This window comes from Mobula hypostoma, chromosome 30 (assembly GCF_963921235.1).
Source record: "Mobula hypostoma chromosome 30, sMobHyp1.1, whole genome shotgun sequence".
Taxonomy (NCBI): domain Eukaryota; kingdom Metazoa; phylum Chordata; class Chondrichthyes; order Myliobatiformes; family Myliobatidae; genus Mobula; species Mobula hypostoma.
In genome coordinates this window covers 16,325,013-16,341,657 of record NC_086126.1, presented here as the reverse complement: position 1 = coordinate 16,341,657, position 16,645 = coordinate 16,325,013, and the positions used below count along the sequence as shown (strand labels likewise).

Genomic DNA, 16,645 nt, shown 5'->3' with positions numbered 1-16,645 from the left:
GCATTTTGTTATTGCTTCACCTTGTTCTCTCCCAATACACTGTGTAATGGTCTGATCTCTATGAACGGTGAGAATGAGAAGTGTTTAACTGTATTTCGGTACAGTATGTGACTGAAACACGTAGAACAGATTCAATTCCCCCTGAGCCCGTGGCGGCGGCAGTAGGGTGCGCCGGCCTCCGGACAGCGCAGAGTTTCCCAGCCGGTAATGAAACGCAGCAGGAAAACAAGAACTGAGATCACAGAGGGGGAGCAGTGAGATAGGGTTTCACTAACTCCCGTCGAAGGGAAGATTCAAACTTCTTCAGAGTAGACATCCCCTATTGACATCAATGGATCTGGGGTTGAGAGGGTGTAAAATCCTCGGCATACACATCAGCGAGGATCTCACGAGGTCTGTAAATACCGGCTGTGTGGTGAAAAAGGCACAGCAGCGCCTCTTTCACCCCAGACAGTTGAAGTCATTTGGTATGGGTCCCCAAATCTGGAGGAATTTCTACAGGGGACCATCCTGACTGGCTGCATCACTGCCTGGTATGGGAACTGTACTTCCCTCAATCGCAGGACTCTGCAGAGAGTGGTGCGGACAGCCCAGCGCATCCATAAATGTAAACTTCTCATTATTCAGGACCTTTACAGAGACAGGTTGGTAAAAATGATCGGAAAGATCGTTGAGAACCCGAGTCACCCCAATCTCAAACTGTTTCTGCTGCTACCATCCTGGAAACAGTACCGCAGCATAAAAGCCAGGACTAACAGGCTCCGGAACAGCTTTTTCCACCGGCCATCAGACTGATTAATTCACGCTGATACATTCGTATTTCTACGTTATATTGACAGTATTAAATACAATAATATTTGTTACATATTTACAATAAATTGTACATTGCACATTTAAACGGAGACGTAACGTAAAGATTTTTACTCCTCATGTATTTGAAGGGCGTAATTAATAAAGTGAATTCAATTCAATTCCATGGAAGAGACTTCGTAGCGCACTAGTCAAATCAGAAACGAGAAAATGTGCAGATGCTGGAAATCCAAACAACACACACAAAATGCTGGAGGAACTCAGCAGGCCAGGCTGCTTCATGATCCTGAAGAAGGGTTTCGGCCTGACACATCGACTGTGTACTTTATTCCATAGATGCTGCTGCACATTTTCTCGTTTACAAGGGAGAGAGAGAGAAAAAAAACTACTGGAGTACCAGCGTCCCTGGGTGGGCTCGAACCACCAACCTTTCGGTTAACAGCCGAACGCGCTCACCGATTGCGCCACAGAGACGAGAATTAAATGATTACGAATAAATGACGAATCTCAATTGAAATGCGATTTCCTTTTATAGTTGTATAATATGTCAGATCACTGTTTTAAAACACAAGGATGAATATCTGCTGCCGCCAACAGAGATTATAGCAGAGGATGGTTTCGATCCATCGACCTCTGGGTTATGGGCCCAGCACGCTTCCGCTGCGCCACTCTGCTACAGGGAATATTAAAAATTTTGAACTGTGAATGTTGCGCGATGTTTTCTGTATGTATGTATGCGTTTATGCCTGTGGCTGTACATGTCTGGGTCTCGTTCTGTGTCTGTATATGTCTGGGTCCATTCCGTCTTCTTCCCGTATTCATAGAAACATAGAAACATAGAAAATAGGTGCAGGAGTAGGCCATTCGGCCCTTCGAGCCTGCACCGCCATTTATTATGATCATGGCTGATCCTCCAACTCAGAACCCCGCCCCAGCCTTCCCTCCATACCCCCTGACCCCCGTAGCCACAAGGGCCATATCTAACTCCCTCTTAAATATAGCCAATGAACTGGCCTCAACTGTTTCCCGTGGCAGAGAATTCCACAGATTCACCACTCTCTGTGTGAAGAAGTTTTTCCTAATCTCGGTCCTAAAAGGCTTCCCCTCTATCCTCAAACTGTGGCCCCTCGTTCTGGACTTCCCCAACATCGGGAACAATCTTCCTGCATCTAGCCTGTCCAATCTCTTTAGGATCTTATACGTTTCAATCAGATCCCCCCTCAATCTTCTAAATTCCAACGAGTACAAGCCCAGTTCATCTAGTCTTTCTTCATATGAAAGTCCTGCCATCCCAGGAATCAATCTGGTGAGCCTTCTTTGTTTGAGTATTCATACTCAAACGTACTTCATTTTCTTTGTTTATTCCCTGTTTCTCCTCTTTCTCTTTTTCTCCACCTTTCTTTCTTGCTTCCCTACTTTCTGGCCCACCCAGTTATTATCTTCGTGCCTTTTATGTTCTGTCCCGTCTTGCACCTCGTTCCCGATATTTCACCCGTGAACACGAGGAATTCTGCAGACACTGGAAATTCAAGCAACACACATCAAAGTTGCTGGTGAATGCAGCAGGCCAGGCAGCATCTCTAGGAAGAGGTACAGTCGACATTTCGCCGGGAAATGTGTTTTACTTTATTTAATTGTCCAGACGGACAATTCATCCCACTGGCAGTCTCTTTTTAAATAAATAACGACGTTTTCAGCCGAGCTGCCATTAACTTCCTAATCCTGTCCTGGTGATTGAATGAATGTCGGAGTTCCTTCAGTGTTGAACCAGCAGTTCACCTTGTGAAGCGGAACTCGCGACATTGATGTACTGCAAGCACTTACCTCAAACGCAGCAATTCCTCCACCGGGATTAACTGTTGGTGTCATGTTCACACCATCACGGCCGGACCAGTGAGTGACAGATGGGGAGATGTGGAGTATCGCTGATGCTTCGCACCTCCCTGCCACGCGGGGCGAGTTTTCCATTTCACCACCACAGCTTTGTAACTGAAACGGTAAGAGTCAGGTTTTAACTCTCCCATGTAGGACGGTGTAAAGACAGGTTGGCAGTTGCTTATCCCCTGGCCTGCTGAGTTACTCCAGCATTTTGTGAGTGTTGCTCGGAATTTCAACATCTGGGATTTCCCACCGATTTTTCAATTCACAGTCACCAATCTGGAGATGTCGGGGGTTGAATTCCTTGCCTGTCCATCGCCTCCCTCTGGTGCTCCTCCTCCGTTTCCTTTCTTCCATGGCACTCTGTCCTCTTCTATCAGACTCCCTCTTTTCCAGTCTTGTATCTCTTTCGCCAAACAACTTCCCAACTGTTTGCTCCACCCCAGCCCCTCCCGGTTTCACCACTCACATGACTTTCCCCCTTCCTCCCCCCTCTACTACTCATCTTTATTTTCTTCAGTCCTGCTGAAGGGTCTCGGCCTGAAACGTCGACTGTTCTCTTTTCCATAGATGCTGCCTGTCCCTCCAGCATCTTGTGTGTGTTGATCCGTGTCTTCTATCTCACTTGCCAAACCGCTGAATCTGCTTCCTCATAACATCTCCCCAACTCTTTGATTAAGCAGACATTCTGAGAAATGTTCTTATGTTGTAAAAATAAAATTCGAATTGATTAATTCAATAAAAGCTGTTAACACATACCAAAACAAACCACAAGAAATATAATTAAAATACCTTTTTTGATTAAGGAAATTTACCCTTTCCCTCCCAGAGGTAGACACTTGATAAGAGTTGTTTCTCTGGTCTGGGAATGAGTTCCCAAACATTACATTGAAATTGAATCTGCTGGTGAATCTCATACCCACACAAACAACACACACACAGACAAACACACACACACACACACACACACACACACACGAACGCTCACCACACGAACACTCACGCACACTCACGGTAGAAAACTGAAAGAGTAAATGTGACAAACACAGTGGGGATATGAAAAAAAAACAGTCCTGGAAATACTTCAGAGGAACTGTCTCAATATTAGTTGCATGTGGACATCAATAACTACGCGATGGTCATAACATCCTGGCAGCGTGTTGTGCCTTTGAAGAGACGATGCTGTGGAAGACAACAACTTAAGAAGCACTGGAAACATTTTTAGGTAGTTAAGCTATCACCGAGGGAGTAGTGTTAGGGGAGCGATTTGACAAACTCAGCTCACGAAATTAAATGAAAGAAGTGAGAAGGGAATCTATGCCAAAAGCCAAGTGAGAGCTCAGTGCGGTTGGTGAGCGACCAGGGAGCAGCAGCGAGGGAAGGATGAAGGAGGAAATATAACTTCCTCAGTGTTATCATTTCAGATTCTCTCTCCTGGGCCCGGCACATACCTCCTGTTACAAAGAAGGCACGGCAGTGCTCTGCATGTCATCTAAAAGTTTGACAGACTTCAATAGATGAGTGGTGGAGAGTATATTGACTGGTGGCAAGAGAACCTGGCATGGAACCACCAATGTCCTTGTACAGAAAAGCCCAGAAAGCGTAATGGATAGAGCCCAGTCCAGCACAGTTATGCCCCTCCCCACCGCTGAGCGCATCTACACGGAATACAGGGCCGCGGCCATGGAGGTCATACTCTCTTCACACAGATCCATCAGGAAGGAGGTAACACATCAACAGGTCCATCACCCCTCAACCGTCAGACTCCTGAAGAAGAATGGATAGCTTCATTTACCCAACACTGAACTGTACCCGCAACGCATAGACTCACTCTCAAGACTACTCGTTTCATGTTCTCGACATTTATTGATTATTTATTTATTATTAATATCGTGTTTGTTCTTTCTTGTATTTGCATAGTTTATAGTCTTTTGCACATTGCTCGTTTGCTGTCTTTCTTGAGTGCGGTCTTTCATTGATTCTCTTGTGTTTCATTGTATTTACGGTGGATGCTCATGTGGTTACGATATATACTTCGGTAATAAATTTAGTTTAATCTTTCAGCTTTGAACTTTAGGGAGAGGAATCCATTTGGTGAGACGCGGATGCTGTTTCACATTGTTGGGCAGGAGGTGAAAAGATTGGCGCAGACCCACAGCTTTATTCTCTGGGACAGGATTGTGACAGAGGACTGCACCGAACGGAATGCATTATCGACGGACAGTGAAGAAAGGAATCTGTGGCATTCATTGCTGAGCAAGCCAAGTAATTTGGTATATTAAAAACGGACGGCTCTGGAGGTAAAGTTATTGGGTCTATTTAAAGCGGACGTAGGTAAGTTCTTAAATATTAAGAGTGTCACACATTATGGGAAGACGGCAGGAGAACAGGGTTGGGAGGGATAATAAATCAGCCACGATCGAATGGAGGAGCAGACTCCATGGGCCCAGTCACATAACACTGCTCCTGTGTCTGATGCTGTTATTGACTGATAGCATTGATTCTGAGATACTGTATTCATGTGGATCATTGTGTCCAATTGTTCAAAGAAGATTTAATCAAACTAATCAACTGCAGTAATGAAACTGAATTAACATTACTTCGAGGTAATCTGTGGACTAAACCTCTGTACTATACCAGAAACTGACAGGTACAGATTGAACCCCACACTCTCACACTGTACCAGAGACTGACAGGTACAGAATGAAGCCCGCACTCTCACACTGTACAGAGACTGACAGGTATGAAATGAACCCCGCACTCTCACACTGTACAGAGACTGACAAGTATGAAACGAACCCCACACTCTCACACTGTACAGAGACTGACAGGTACGGAACGAACCCCGCACTCTCACACTGTACAGAGACTAATGTGTACAAATGTTTTTGACCTGCCTGTTTTGTGAAACGGTCTCAAATTTACTGATAAACCCTGCACCGTGCCGACTTGTTACCTCTTGAATAAATCCACCCATCACATGACCGTGACTCGTCTCTGCCTTTCTAAAATGAGATTACACTGTACCTGTGTCCTCTCAGACTGAATGCGAACATTGTATTTGCCTCCTTACTCCCAACTCAAGCTGCAAGTCAGCATTTGGGGAATCCTGCACAAGGACACCTAACTCCATTTGTACCTAATGTCTGAATTTCCTCCTTATTGAAAAATCAGTTAACAAGAAAATATATTATTTGTAAAATAATGCTTAATAATGGACTCCAACATCATGTTAAACACTGAAATCAGGCCATATGGCTGTTGCCCCCTTCCATTCTTCGAAAGGTGGAGAGAGAGTTTCAATTTTCCACATCTCCGGAAACATTTCTGAATCTAGTGATTCTTGAAAGGACGCAACTAATGCTCCCACCATCTGTTCAGCTACCTCTTTCATATCTCTGCAATGAAGCCCATCTGGCCCCGATGATTCCGCTTCCCAAGCGCGTTAGTCTGTTCAATTATGGGAGGCGACGGGACGACACAAAGTGACCGGGGCGTCGAGGCGAGGAAAAGGCGGATAAGCCGCACTCTCACACTGTACAGAGACTGACAGGTATGAAATGAACCCCGCACTCTCACATGATTAACTCGGTTGTGTGATACAGATGCAGACACGGTGTCTCTGGCCATGGAGAACAACGACCTGCTCCTTCTTTCTGCTGAAAGTGACATCAATAGCCGGCGGTGGAATGAGAATGATGTGCCGACATACTTTGACAGTTCTGAGGATCTCTCCCTCTGCGATAGACTGGGACACGAGTGTGCACCTTGATACACCAGGGACGAGGGACGCATGATGCTTTGATCATGCAAAGAATGCACACAACACTTAAAGGGCAAATTAGGAGAGGAAAGGAAAGTATAAGTTTGCTTTGGCAGACAACTGGAAGGAGAATCCCAAGGGATTCTACAGATATATTAAGAGCAAAAGGATAGCGAGGGACAACATTGGCCTTCACGATGGTCAGCGTGGTCATCTGTAAATGGAACCAAAGGAGATTAGGGAGAACGTAAAAGATTTTTTTTTTACTTTAATTTTCTCAGGAAACGGACGCACAATCTATATAACTCAGATAAAACATTAGTGAGGTCATGGGCAATACTCTGATTGCAAAAGAGGAGGCAAATTGGGGTGTAAATACTTCATGGCCTCGTAAGGTATCCCTTTGTCCTTGTTGAAGGTTAGTGCAGAAATAGCAGGGTCCATCGCAGATATATTTCATATATATCTTAACCACAGGCGGTGTTCAGAAGGTTTGTGGTTCTGTTGTTTAAGAAAGATTCCTTGAAATTACAAGCCGCTGAATCTGAAATCAGCAACGGGTAAATAACTGAAATTTTCTCGAGAACCAGACATATACAGTACCTATATATTGAGATAGGCAGCGCCTGATTAGAGACAGTCAACATGACTTTGTCCATAATAGCTTGCGTTTAACCAGTCCAATAGAGTTTTCGAGCAGCTTACAAGGGGAGCTGATGAGGAAGACGGTCACACTGGATCTTTGGAACTAAGCGCTGTAGCAAGCAGACTGGGAAGGTTTAAACAAAACTAGGAATGTTATTAACAAAAGAGACAAAGCAGCAGAACTTATAAGGTCTTTGATAGCTCAGAATAACTCGGCTGGAAATTCACTGGGGAAGGATCAGGACCAACTGTTGCCCGAGAGATTAGCGCTGCCATTTTACATACACTGCAGGGCAGTGAAAAATCTGTGCCCAGTTATATAAAACCCTTGACTCTTGAAAAGCTTACAAGAAGCCATCCTGATAAGTCACAAGTCCAAGGACACTTAATTTAACACCTGAAAAGTCTCGAGGAGAACTGATTGGAAGTATCGAAGAACTATTGCAACTTAGTGAGATTCTCTCCTCCAAAGCCCCAGAGCTCAGGGTGAAAGTCACCGACCTGAAACGCGAACTCTGATTCTCCCTCCATAGACGCTGTCTGAGTTGTGGAATATTTCCGGCAGTTTCAGATTTTACTTCAGTAATAGTCCTGTTTTCTCCGACCACGGGATCAATACACTCCCCATTGTCATGGTCCGGTCCGTGAGGTCTGCCTTCTGGTTTACAGTCCGATCTATCGATCCTTGTTCCGGGTTTTCCTCTTTTCTCCTTTGTTCTGTTGGGTGCCTTAATTGAGACACCCGATTCTCATTTCGGTCTGGCACATAAATACCTCTGCAAACCAGGGATTGTTTGCTGGACTGTTTCCTTCCCTTCCTGCCAGAAACCTTCGCCTGCAACCTCGTCACTATCCCCATCAAGTTCAACCGCTGGAGTGAGAGTGGAGATTGCCACGCCAAGAGAAGGAACTATCTATCCTTGAGTTTGGAACTGTCTCTTTGTGACCCCGTGTTTAGTGTCCGTGTTCTGTGTCCGTGCTCCCTTTCTGCTGCCGTACCTAGATACAATATGTGACAAAAGCTTCTCTTTCATACTATTCATAGACATCATATCATTGCACAGTGCATTGAGAGAGAACAAGGTAAATAAATAGTAAAATACAGAATAAAGTGAAACAACGACAAAGAAAGCACAGTGCGGGTAAACAATAAGGTGGAGTGTCATAATGGTGTAGATTGTGAGGTCAAGCGTCCATCTTTTTTCAGATGGAAACCATTCAATAGACAGAACAGCGAGATTGAAATTATCCTTCAGAATGTGGTACGTGTTCCCTTTTCCGTGATCATTCTGCTTGAGTGTAATTTTCATTCCACAAAAATTATCATGGCGTTTGGGAAGAGAACTGAACAAGGATCAAGTATGATCGCACTGGATGGTGGAGTAGACTCGGGGCCGAATGACTGTGGCCATCAGCCATTGTCTGTGTTGCACTGTTCAATTGTGATATGCAGGAAGGTTTGGACCTTAACACTTCTGTATTTTAACTGGGGATGTAGCTCAGTGGAAGAGCGCTTGCTTTGCATGTATGAGGTCCCGGGTTCAATCCCCGGCATCTCCACTAGTGAGTATTGAATTTTGAACAATGTAAAGCTCAAACCCAATCGTCAGGTTTGCTCAATGATGCGTTGAGTCTCAACGTGGACAAGTCTAAAGAGATGCTTCATTCGGGGACCGCTCATTACCGCAAATAAACGGCTCCTCAAGAGAGAGAGAGTGGACCACCAAACCCGCCCTCCGAACGCCACAAAGAACAGCAAGAAAGCGCACCGGTGTGTCCACTTCCTGGCTTCAGTGAGACTTCCCCAACCCCTCTTCAATCTGTTTTTATTTCACAGAAGCATCATTGAGAGAGCTCTAACCACTTGCTAATCCGTCTGGTACGAGAATCGCAAGACATCCGACAGCAGGACGCTACAGAGGAGAGAGAGGACTGCTGACAGTTCACTTTCACATTAAGACCCAGTGATTTGCGGATTATTGAAAAATGATGGAATTCTGTCCTTCATTCGATCATATGGACGGATTGGGAGGTGAATGAGGCTCGGGATTGGACAAAATAAATCCCGGAGTGTGGGTGTATTCTCCGCTGTACCTCAGACTGCGGTCGCTGCTCGTTATGTCGAAGACTGACCGAAATAACACACAAAAATGGAGGAGAAATTCAGCGGGCCAGGCGGCATCTCCGCACGAAACAGCAACTGTTTACTCCTCCCCAGAGATGCTGACTGACCTGGTGATTGCTCCGGCATTCTGTGCTTGGGATTTCCAGCACCTGTGTTTATAGCCTAAATAACAGCCCGCTGACAGAGAGAAGGAAGGCAAGGAGACACAGAGGGAGATAACCAGTGTGTCTGACTGCAGGGCCGTAGGAATAGGGCCAGAATGATAATGAAAATCAGATCCGTTGCTGAAATGTCGGGGACGAGATATCCGGCTGGGTCGGAGCACAGAGACCGGATAATAACCGGATGCGGTAGGAAGTGATGAACAGGGAAAGGAGGACGGGGGGTGGGGGGTGGTGGGGAGGAAGGTAAAAGCGTGAGAGAGACACGAGGAAAATTAGACAGTAAAAATAATCCAACAAACATAACAATAGATAATCGGGAGGAAGCGTCAAAATTAACAAATAGAAAGACAGGAGAGGAACAGAGATATTTATCGATCAGCACAATGGCGCGGCGGGAATGTGCTGGGCCCGTTATCCAGAGGCCGACAGATGGAAACCATCGTCTGTTATTCCTCAGCAGAATATTTTACCGCAAATCGCCGTCACGTCACCTGTGTACACAACACACATTTCAGTTAAAAAGAAAAACTTGTACTTCTAACTGAAATTGCCGTCCACTCGCTTCACCACATTCCGAGATTTGTTGAGAACTTCGTGGGTAAAACGACAGTTGCTGTTGTGTTCAGCGTTTGTCCAACACATCTTGTTCTCCGCTGCATGAAGCTGTGTCTGGTATTGAACAGATTGAACAGAAAATGCTGGAAACACTCATCACCTCAAGAAACATTTGTGAGTGATGAAACGGGATTAACCTTTCTGATCGTTACACTTAATTGGAAATGGTGGGAGAAAAATAGAGTTTTCAGTGCCAAAGAAGGCGAGAAGTTGTGTGGGAAGTGAAAAGGGGACATCTCTGATAGGGCGAGACCAATACACGATGGTGGTAAGATAAATCGGAAAGAGAAACACTGGGCTAAAATAGCAGACGAACTACGGGCAGAAATTTTCATTTCATAGAGAAGGATGTAATGTGACTGAGTGATTCCAGACCGATGTGTTTATGTGACAAGTGCTGAAAAACAGGTACAACTCACGGCGATCGCCTGGAATCGAACCCGGGTGAGCTGCTTGAAAGGCAGCTGTGCTCATCCCTATACCACTGTCGCTCCATGTTGTGGGAGTTTCGAGGAGTGAAGCGGCTCCCATGCTCCATGTGATTCCACCAGATCCCGAGCCGCTCTCTGTCGGATCAATCCTCACTCTGCAGCAGGTTTTATTCCTGCAAATGGCGCCGGCCTCACGCATCAGCAAATGGGAAAGAAAATTCTGATTGTCCATGTTCTTTAGAAAAGCCGATGAATATGTAAGTATGAGTTGAGTTTAGGAATAAATAAAATAACCACCAACAACCACATTGCTGGGATTATACTGTAATTCTCTCCATTTTGAGGAGCAGATCTGCTGGCAAATCACACAGAAATGTCATATTGTAGATAGGGTTACAGCAATCAGACATTTCAACTGTCTGATTGCAAAAGAGGAGGCAAATTGGAGTGTAAATACTTCATGGCCTCGTAAGGTATCCTTTTGTCCTTGTTGAAGGTTAGTGCAGCAATAGCAGGGGCCATCGCAGATATATTTCATATGTCCTTAACCACAGGCGGTGTTCAGAAGGTTTGTTGCTCTGTTGTTTAAGAAAGGTTCCTTGAAATTACAAGCCGCTGAATCTGAAATCAGCAACGGATAAATAACTGAAATTTTCTCGAGAACCAGACATAAACAGTACGTATATATTGAGATAGGCAGCGCCTGATTAGAGACAGTCAACATGACTTTGTCCATAATAGCTTGCGTTTAACCAGTCTAATAGAGTTTTCGAGCAGCTTACAAGGGGAGTTGATGAGGAAGAAGGTCACACTGGATCTTTGGAACTAAGCGCTGTAGCAAGCAGACTCAGAAGGATTAAACAAAGCTAGGAATGTTATTAACAAAAGAGACAAAGCAGCAGAACTTATAAGGTCTTTGATAGCTCAGAATAACTCGGCTGGAAATTCACTGGGGAAGGATCAGGACCAACTGCTGCCCGAGAGATTAGCGCTGCCATTTTACATACACTGCAGGGCAGTAAAGAATCTGTGCCCAGTTATATAAATGCCTTGACTCTTGAAAAGCTTACAAGAAGCCATCCTGATAAGTCACAAGTCCAAGGACACTTAATTTAACACCTGAAAAGTCTCGAGGAGAACTGATTGGAAGTGTCGAAGAACTATTGCAACTTAGTGAGATTCTCTCCTCCAAAGCCCCAGAGCTCAGGGTGAAAGTCACCGACCTGAAACGCGAACTCTGATTCTCCCTCCATAGACGCAGTCTGAGTTGTGGAATATTTCCTGCAGTTTCAGATTTTACTTCAGTAATAGTCCTGTTTTCTCCGACCCTGGGATCAATACACTCCCCATTGTCATGGTCCGGTCCGTGACGTCCGCATTCCGGTTTACAGTCCGATCTATCGATCTTTGTTCCGGGTTTTCCTCTTTTCTCCTTTGTTCTGTTGGGTGCCTTAATTGAGACACCCGATTCTCATTTCGGTCTGGCACATAAATACCTCTGCAAACCAGGGATTGTTTGCTGGACTGTTCCCTTCCCTTCCTGCCTGAAACCTCGCCTGCAACCTCGTCAGTATCACCATCAAGTTCAACCACTGGAGTGAGAGCGGAGCATTGCCGCGCTAAGAGAAGAAACTATCTATCGTTGAGTTTGGAATTGTCTCTTTTTGTCCCCGTGTTTAGTGTCCGTGTTCTGTGTCCGTGCTCCCTTTCTGCTGCCGTACCTAGATACAATATGTGACAAAAGCTTCTCTTTCATACTATTCATAGACATCATATCATTGCACAGTGCATTGAGAGAGAACAAGGTAAATAAATAGTAAAATACAGAATAAAGTGAAACAACGACAAAGAAAGCACAGTGCGGGTAAACAATAAGGTGGAGTGTCATAACGGTGTAGATTGTGAGGTCAAGCGTCCATCTTTTTCACAAGGAAACCATTCGATAGACAGAACAGCGAGATTCAAATTATCCTTCAGAATGTGGTACGTGTTTCCCTTTTCGTGATCATTCTGCTGGAGTCTAATTAGTTTCATTCCCCAAAAATTATCATGGTGTTTGGGGAGAGAACTGAACAAGGATCAAGTATGATCGCACTGGATGGTGGAGCAGACTCGGGGCCGAATGACTGTGACCATCAGCCATTATCCGTGTTGCACTGCTCAGTTGTGATATGCAGGAAGGTTTGGACCTGAACACTTCTGTATTTTAACTGGGGATGTAGCTCAGTGGAAGAGCGCAGGCTTTGCATGTATGAGGTCCCGAGTTCAATCCCCGGAATCTCCACGCTAGTGAGCATTGAATTTTGAACATTGCAAAGCTCAAACCCAATCGTCAGTCAACACAATGACGCGTTAATGAATGCGGTTGGAAGTCTCAACGTGGACAAGACTAAAGAGATGATTCATTAGGCCAGGGGACCGCTCATTACCGCAAATAAACGGCTCCTCAAGAGAGAGAGAGTGGACCACCAAACCCGCCCTCTGAACGCCACAAAGAACAGCAAGAAAGCGCACCGGTGAGTCCACTTCCTGGCTTCATTGAGACTTCCCCAACCCCTCTTCAATCTGTTTTTATTTCACAGGAGCATCATTGAGAGAGCTCTAACACTTGCTAATCCGTCTGGTACGAGAATCGCAAGACATCCGACGGCAGGACTCTACAAAGGACAGAGAGGACTGCTGACAGCAGTTCACTTTCACATTAAGACCCAGTGATTTGCGAATTATTGAAAACTGACGGAATTCTGTCCTTCATTCGATCATATGGACGGATTGGGAGGTGATGGGACAAAATAAATCCCGGAGTGTGGGTGTATTCTCCGCTGCACCTCAGACTGCGGTCGCTGCTCGTTATGTCGGAGACTGGCCGAAATAGCATACAAAAAATGGAGGAGAAATGCAGCGGGCCAGGCGGCATCTCCGCACGAAACATCGACTGTTTACTCCTCCCCAGAGATGCTGTCTGACCTGGTGATTGCTCCGGCATTCTGTGCTTGGGATTTCCAGCACCTGTGTTTATAGCCTGAATAACAGCCCGCTGACAGAGAGAAGGAAGGCAAGGAGACACAGAGGGAGATAACCAGTGTGTCTGACTGCAGGGTCGTAGGAATAGGGACACAATGATAATGAAAATCAGATCCGTTGCTGAAATGTCGGGGAGGAGATATCCGGCTGGGTTGGAGCACAGAGGCCGGATAATAACCGGATGCGGTAGGAAGTGATGGACAGGGAAAGGAGGACGGGGAGGAAGGTAAAACCGTGAGAGAGACACGAGGGAAATTAGACAGGTAAAATAATCCAACTAACATAACAATAGATAATCGGGGGAAAGCGTCAAAAATTAACAAATAGAAAGACAGGAGAGGAACAGAGATATTTACCTATCAGCAGAATGGCGCGGCGGGAATGTGCTGGGCGCATTATGCAGAGGCCGACAGATCGAAACCATCGTCTGTTATTCCTCAGCAGAATATTTTACCGCAAATCGCTGTCACGTCACCTGTGTAGACAACAGACATTTCACTTAAAAAGATAAACTTTTACTTCTAACTGAAATTTCCGTCTGCTCACTTCATCACTTTCCGAGTTTTGTTAAGAACTTCGCGGGTAAAACGACAATCTGTTGTGCTTAGCGTTTGTCCAACACATCTTGTTCTCCGCTGCATGAAGCTGTGTCTGGTATTGAACAGATTGAACAGAACATACTGGAAACACTCATCACCTCAAGAAACATTTGTGAGTGATCAAACGGGATCAACCTTTCTGATCGTGACACTTAATTAGAAACGATGAGAGAAGAAGATAGCTTTTAGTGTCAAAGCAGGTGAGAAGTTGTGTGGGAAGTGAAAAGGGGGACATCTCAGATAGGGCGAGACCAATGCACGATGACGGTAAGACAATTCGGAAAGAGAAACATTGGGCTAAAATAGCAGACGAACTACGGGCAGAAATGTTCATTTCATAGAGAAGGATGTAATGTGACTGAGTGATTCCAGGCCCAGACGTTTATGTGACAAGTGCTGAAAAACAGGTACAACACACGGCGATCGCCTGGAATCGAACCCGGGTGAGCTGCTTGAAAGGCAGCTGTGCTCATCCCTATACCACTGTCGCTCCATGTTGCGGGAGTTTCGAGGAGTGAAGCGGCTCCCATGCTCCATGTGATTCCACCAGATCCCGATCTGCTCTCTGTCCGATCAATCCTCACTCTGCAGCAGGTTTTATTCCTGTGAATGGCGCCTGCCTAACGCATTAGCAAATGGGAAAAAAAATTCTGATTGTCCATGTTCTTTAGAAAAACCGATGAGTATGTAAGTATGAGTTGAGTTTAGGAATAAATAAAATAACCACCAACAACCACATTGCTGGGATTATACTGTAATTCTCTCCATAGCTGGTAGAATTTTGAGGAGCAGATCTGCTAGCAAATCACACAGAAATGTCATATTGTAGATAGGGTTACAGCAATCAGATATTTCAACTTCTCCAAAATTAACCTGATCATTTTTTGTGCAAGATAAGAAATGGAATTTTTGAAGTGCATCTGGAAGAGTATTTTTGTTCTAGTCCATCGATAGTCCTATCGAACTAGGTTAGGAAATTCACTCTGTAACTTATAAATATAGTAATCAAAACTCCCACTTTATTGTCTCTGCAATAAACAACAATGTAACTGTGTCGACACTGGGCCAACAACTTAGAACAGGAAGTCTGCTGTTCCCGCTATACCAATACTCACTCAGACTAATTTTCTCATCTATATCACCAAACTGGGGCATCTCAGTTGGCCAAGTAATCCATCCTTTCTTCTCCCAGTCAGTGACTTGATAGTTCTTCCTTGCGATGGTGGGTTTCAGGAAAGAGTTACCGCTGCTAGCACATTCGAAGTTTCCACTTCTATATTCATATTTTCCAGTTCAGTTATACTATTCCAGTGTCATTCACTGTCGACCATCTGATTGGCTTGAATTCTCCTTTTTGTTGACTCTGCTCCAGGTCAGAATTCCATCTATTACCCTCTTCTCAGCAAGCGTCAATCGGTAATTTACGGCTGTTTGTTCCCTTCAGTAACCAGTTTGTGTCATGGTCCGTTCCGTGAAGTCTGCATTCCGATTCATAGTCCAGTCCGTGGACTCAGGACACCCCGTCTTCCAACTGTCCCTTGTTTTGATTGAGTTAATCATAGGCACCTGATTCCCATCTTGATGCTTGGAATATAAGTAGCCTTGGGGTTGAATGCGGGCTGCTGGTTTGTCTTGTCAAGATCTCCTGGGAGCAACCTGCCTGTGGAAGGCTAGAGTGGCCACTTCCCATCTTTAGGCCGTGTTGGAGAACCATCGCTTCATGGAGCCTTGCTGTCGGTAGTCGGAGCTGTCTTTGCGGTATGGATTCGGCTGTTTCCAGGGTCAGCTGAGTGGCTGCCAGCCACTCCGAGCTAGGTACGGATCCGGTTGTTTCTGTAGCCAGCTGAGGTTGCTGGCCAAACTGCGACTCGGTGCAACCCCGATGCAGAGGTGGACTTTCTGTAGTTCTTCGGTGTTTGTCTCTTCTTGTCCTCGCCTCCGTGGGGGTAAGTCAGGCCGTTTCTTCTGTTGCCTGCGGGGGGATCTGTCTTGTCTTGTCCACGCCTGTGTGGGGTAAGTCAGGCAGTTCTGCCGTTGCTCTGCATGGGGTCCTGTCTTGTCTTTGCCTCTGTTGGGTAAGTCCGGCCGTTCTGCCGTTACCCGACAGATGGACCTGTCCCACCTTGTTGTGGAGATAAATTTGAGTTCCGACTTGTCTAAAGATAAGTCCTGGCTTTCTGTCTATGTACTGTCCTGTCTCATGTTTGTGTCGTGTTAAAGATGAGTCCCGGCTTTTCGAAGTATAAGTCCCGGCTCTATGTTGATGTACAGTTCCCAGTCTGTCTCCGAGTTTCAGCCTTCGAGTTATCAGCCTCCGCGAGCCTGAAGAGCTAAGATCCCAGCCTGCAGGCCTCAAGAGCCAAGTCCAAGACTCTAGACCCCAGCCACGTCCTATCCTGTAGTTAAGTCGTGCCCTTGCCTGGTTCTAGTGCCCGAGCCCTAGTCAAGACTCAGGTCCTGGGTCCTTGTCCAGTCTCTGCCTCGGAGCCCAAGCCCAGGCTCCTCGTGCGTAGTTCTTTGTCCGGGTTCCATGTCCTAGCCCCAGTCTGCGTTCTTGTCCCTGCTCCTTGTTTGCATCCTGTCACGTCCCT

At 45.6% G+C, this 16,645-nt stretch overlaps 1 protein-coding gene and 3 non-coding genes across 4 annotated transcripts in view; 2 read left to right on the top strand and 2 right to left on the bottom strand.

Moving 5' to 3' along the window:
- The window catches only part of LOC134339768 (histone H2B-like), a 75,321-nt gene extending 69,991 nt beyond the window's left edge, over positions 1-5,330 (top strand). Inside the window, exon 2 of the transcript XR_010016445.1 lies at positions 4,766-5,330. The gene's annotated coding sequence lies outside the window, so the exon portion shown is untranslated. The remainder of the gene's footprint in view (positions 1-4,765) is intronic.
- On the bottom strand, positions 1,211-1,284 carry trnan-guu (transfer RNA asparagine (anticodon GUU)). Its single transcript has one exon. It is a non-coding gene; the product is annotated as a tRNA-Asn (tRNA).
- Positions 1,414-1,485, bottom strand: trnam-cau (transfer RNA methionine (anticodon CAU)). Its single transcript has one exon. It is a non-coding gene; the product is annotated as a tRNA-Met (tRNA).
- Positions 5,331-8,584: 3,254 nt separating the features above from the next.
- Positions 8,585-8,656, top strand: trnaa-ugc (transfer RNA alanine (anticodon UGC)). Its single transcript has one exon. It is a non-coding gene; the product is annotated as a tRNA-Ala (tRNA).
- Positions 8,657-16,645: the final 7,989 nt, after the last annotated feature.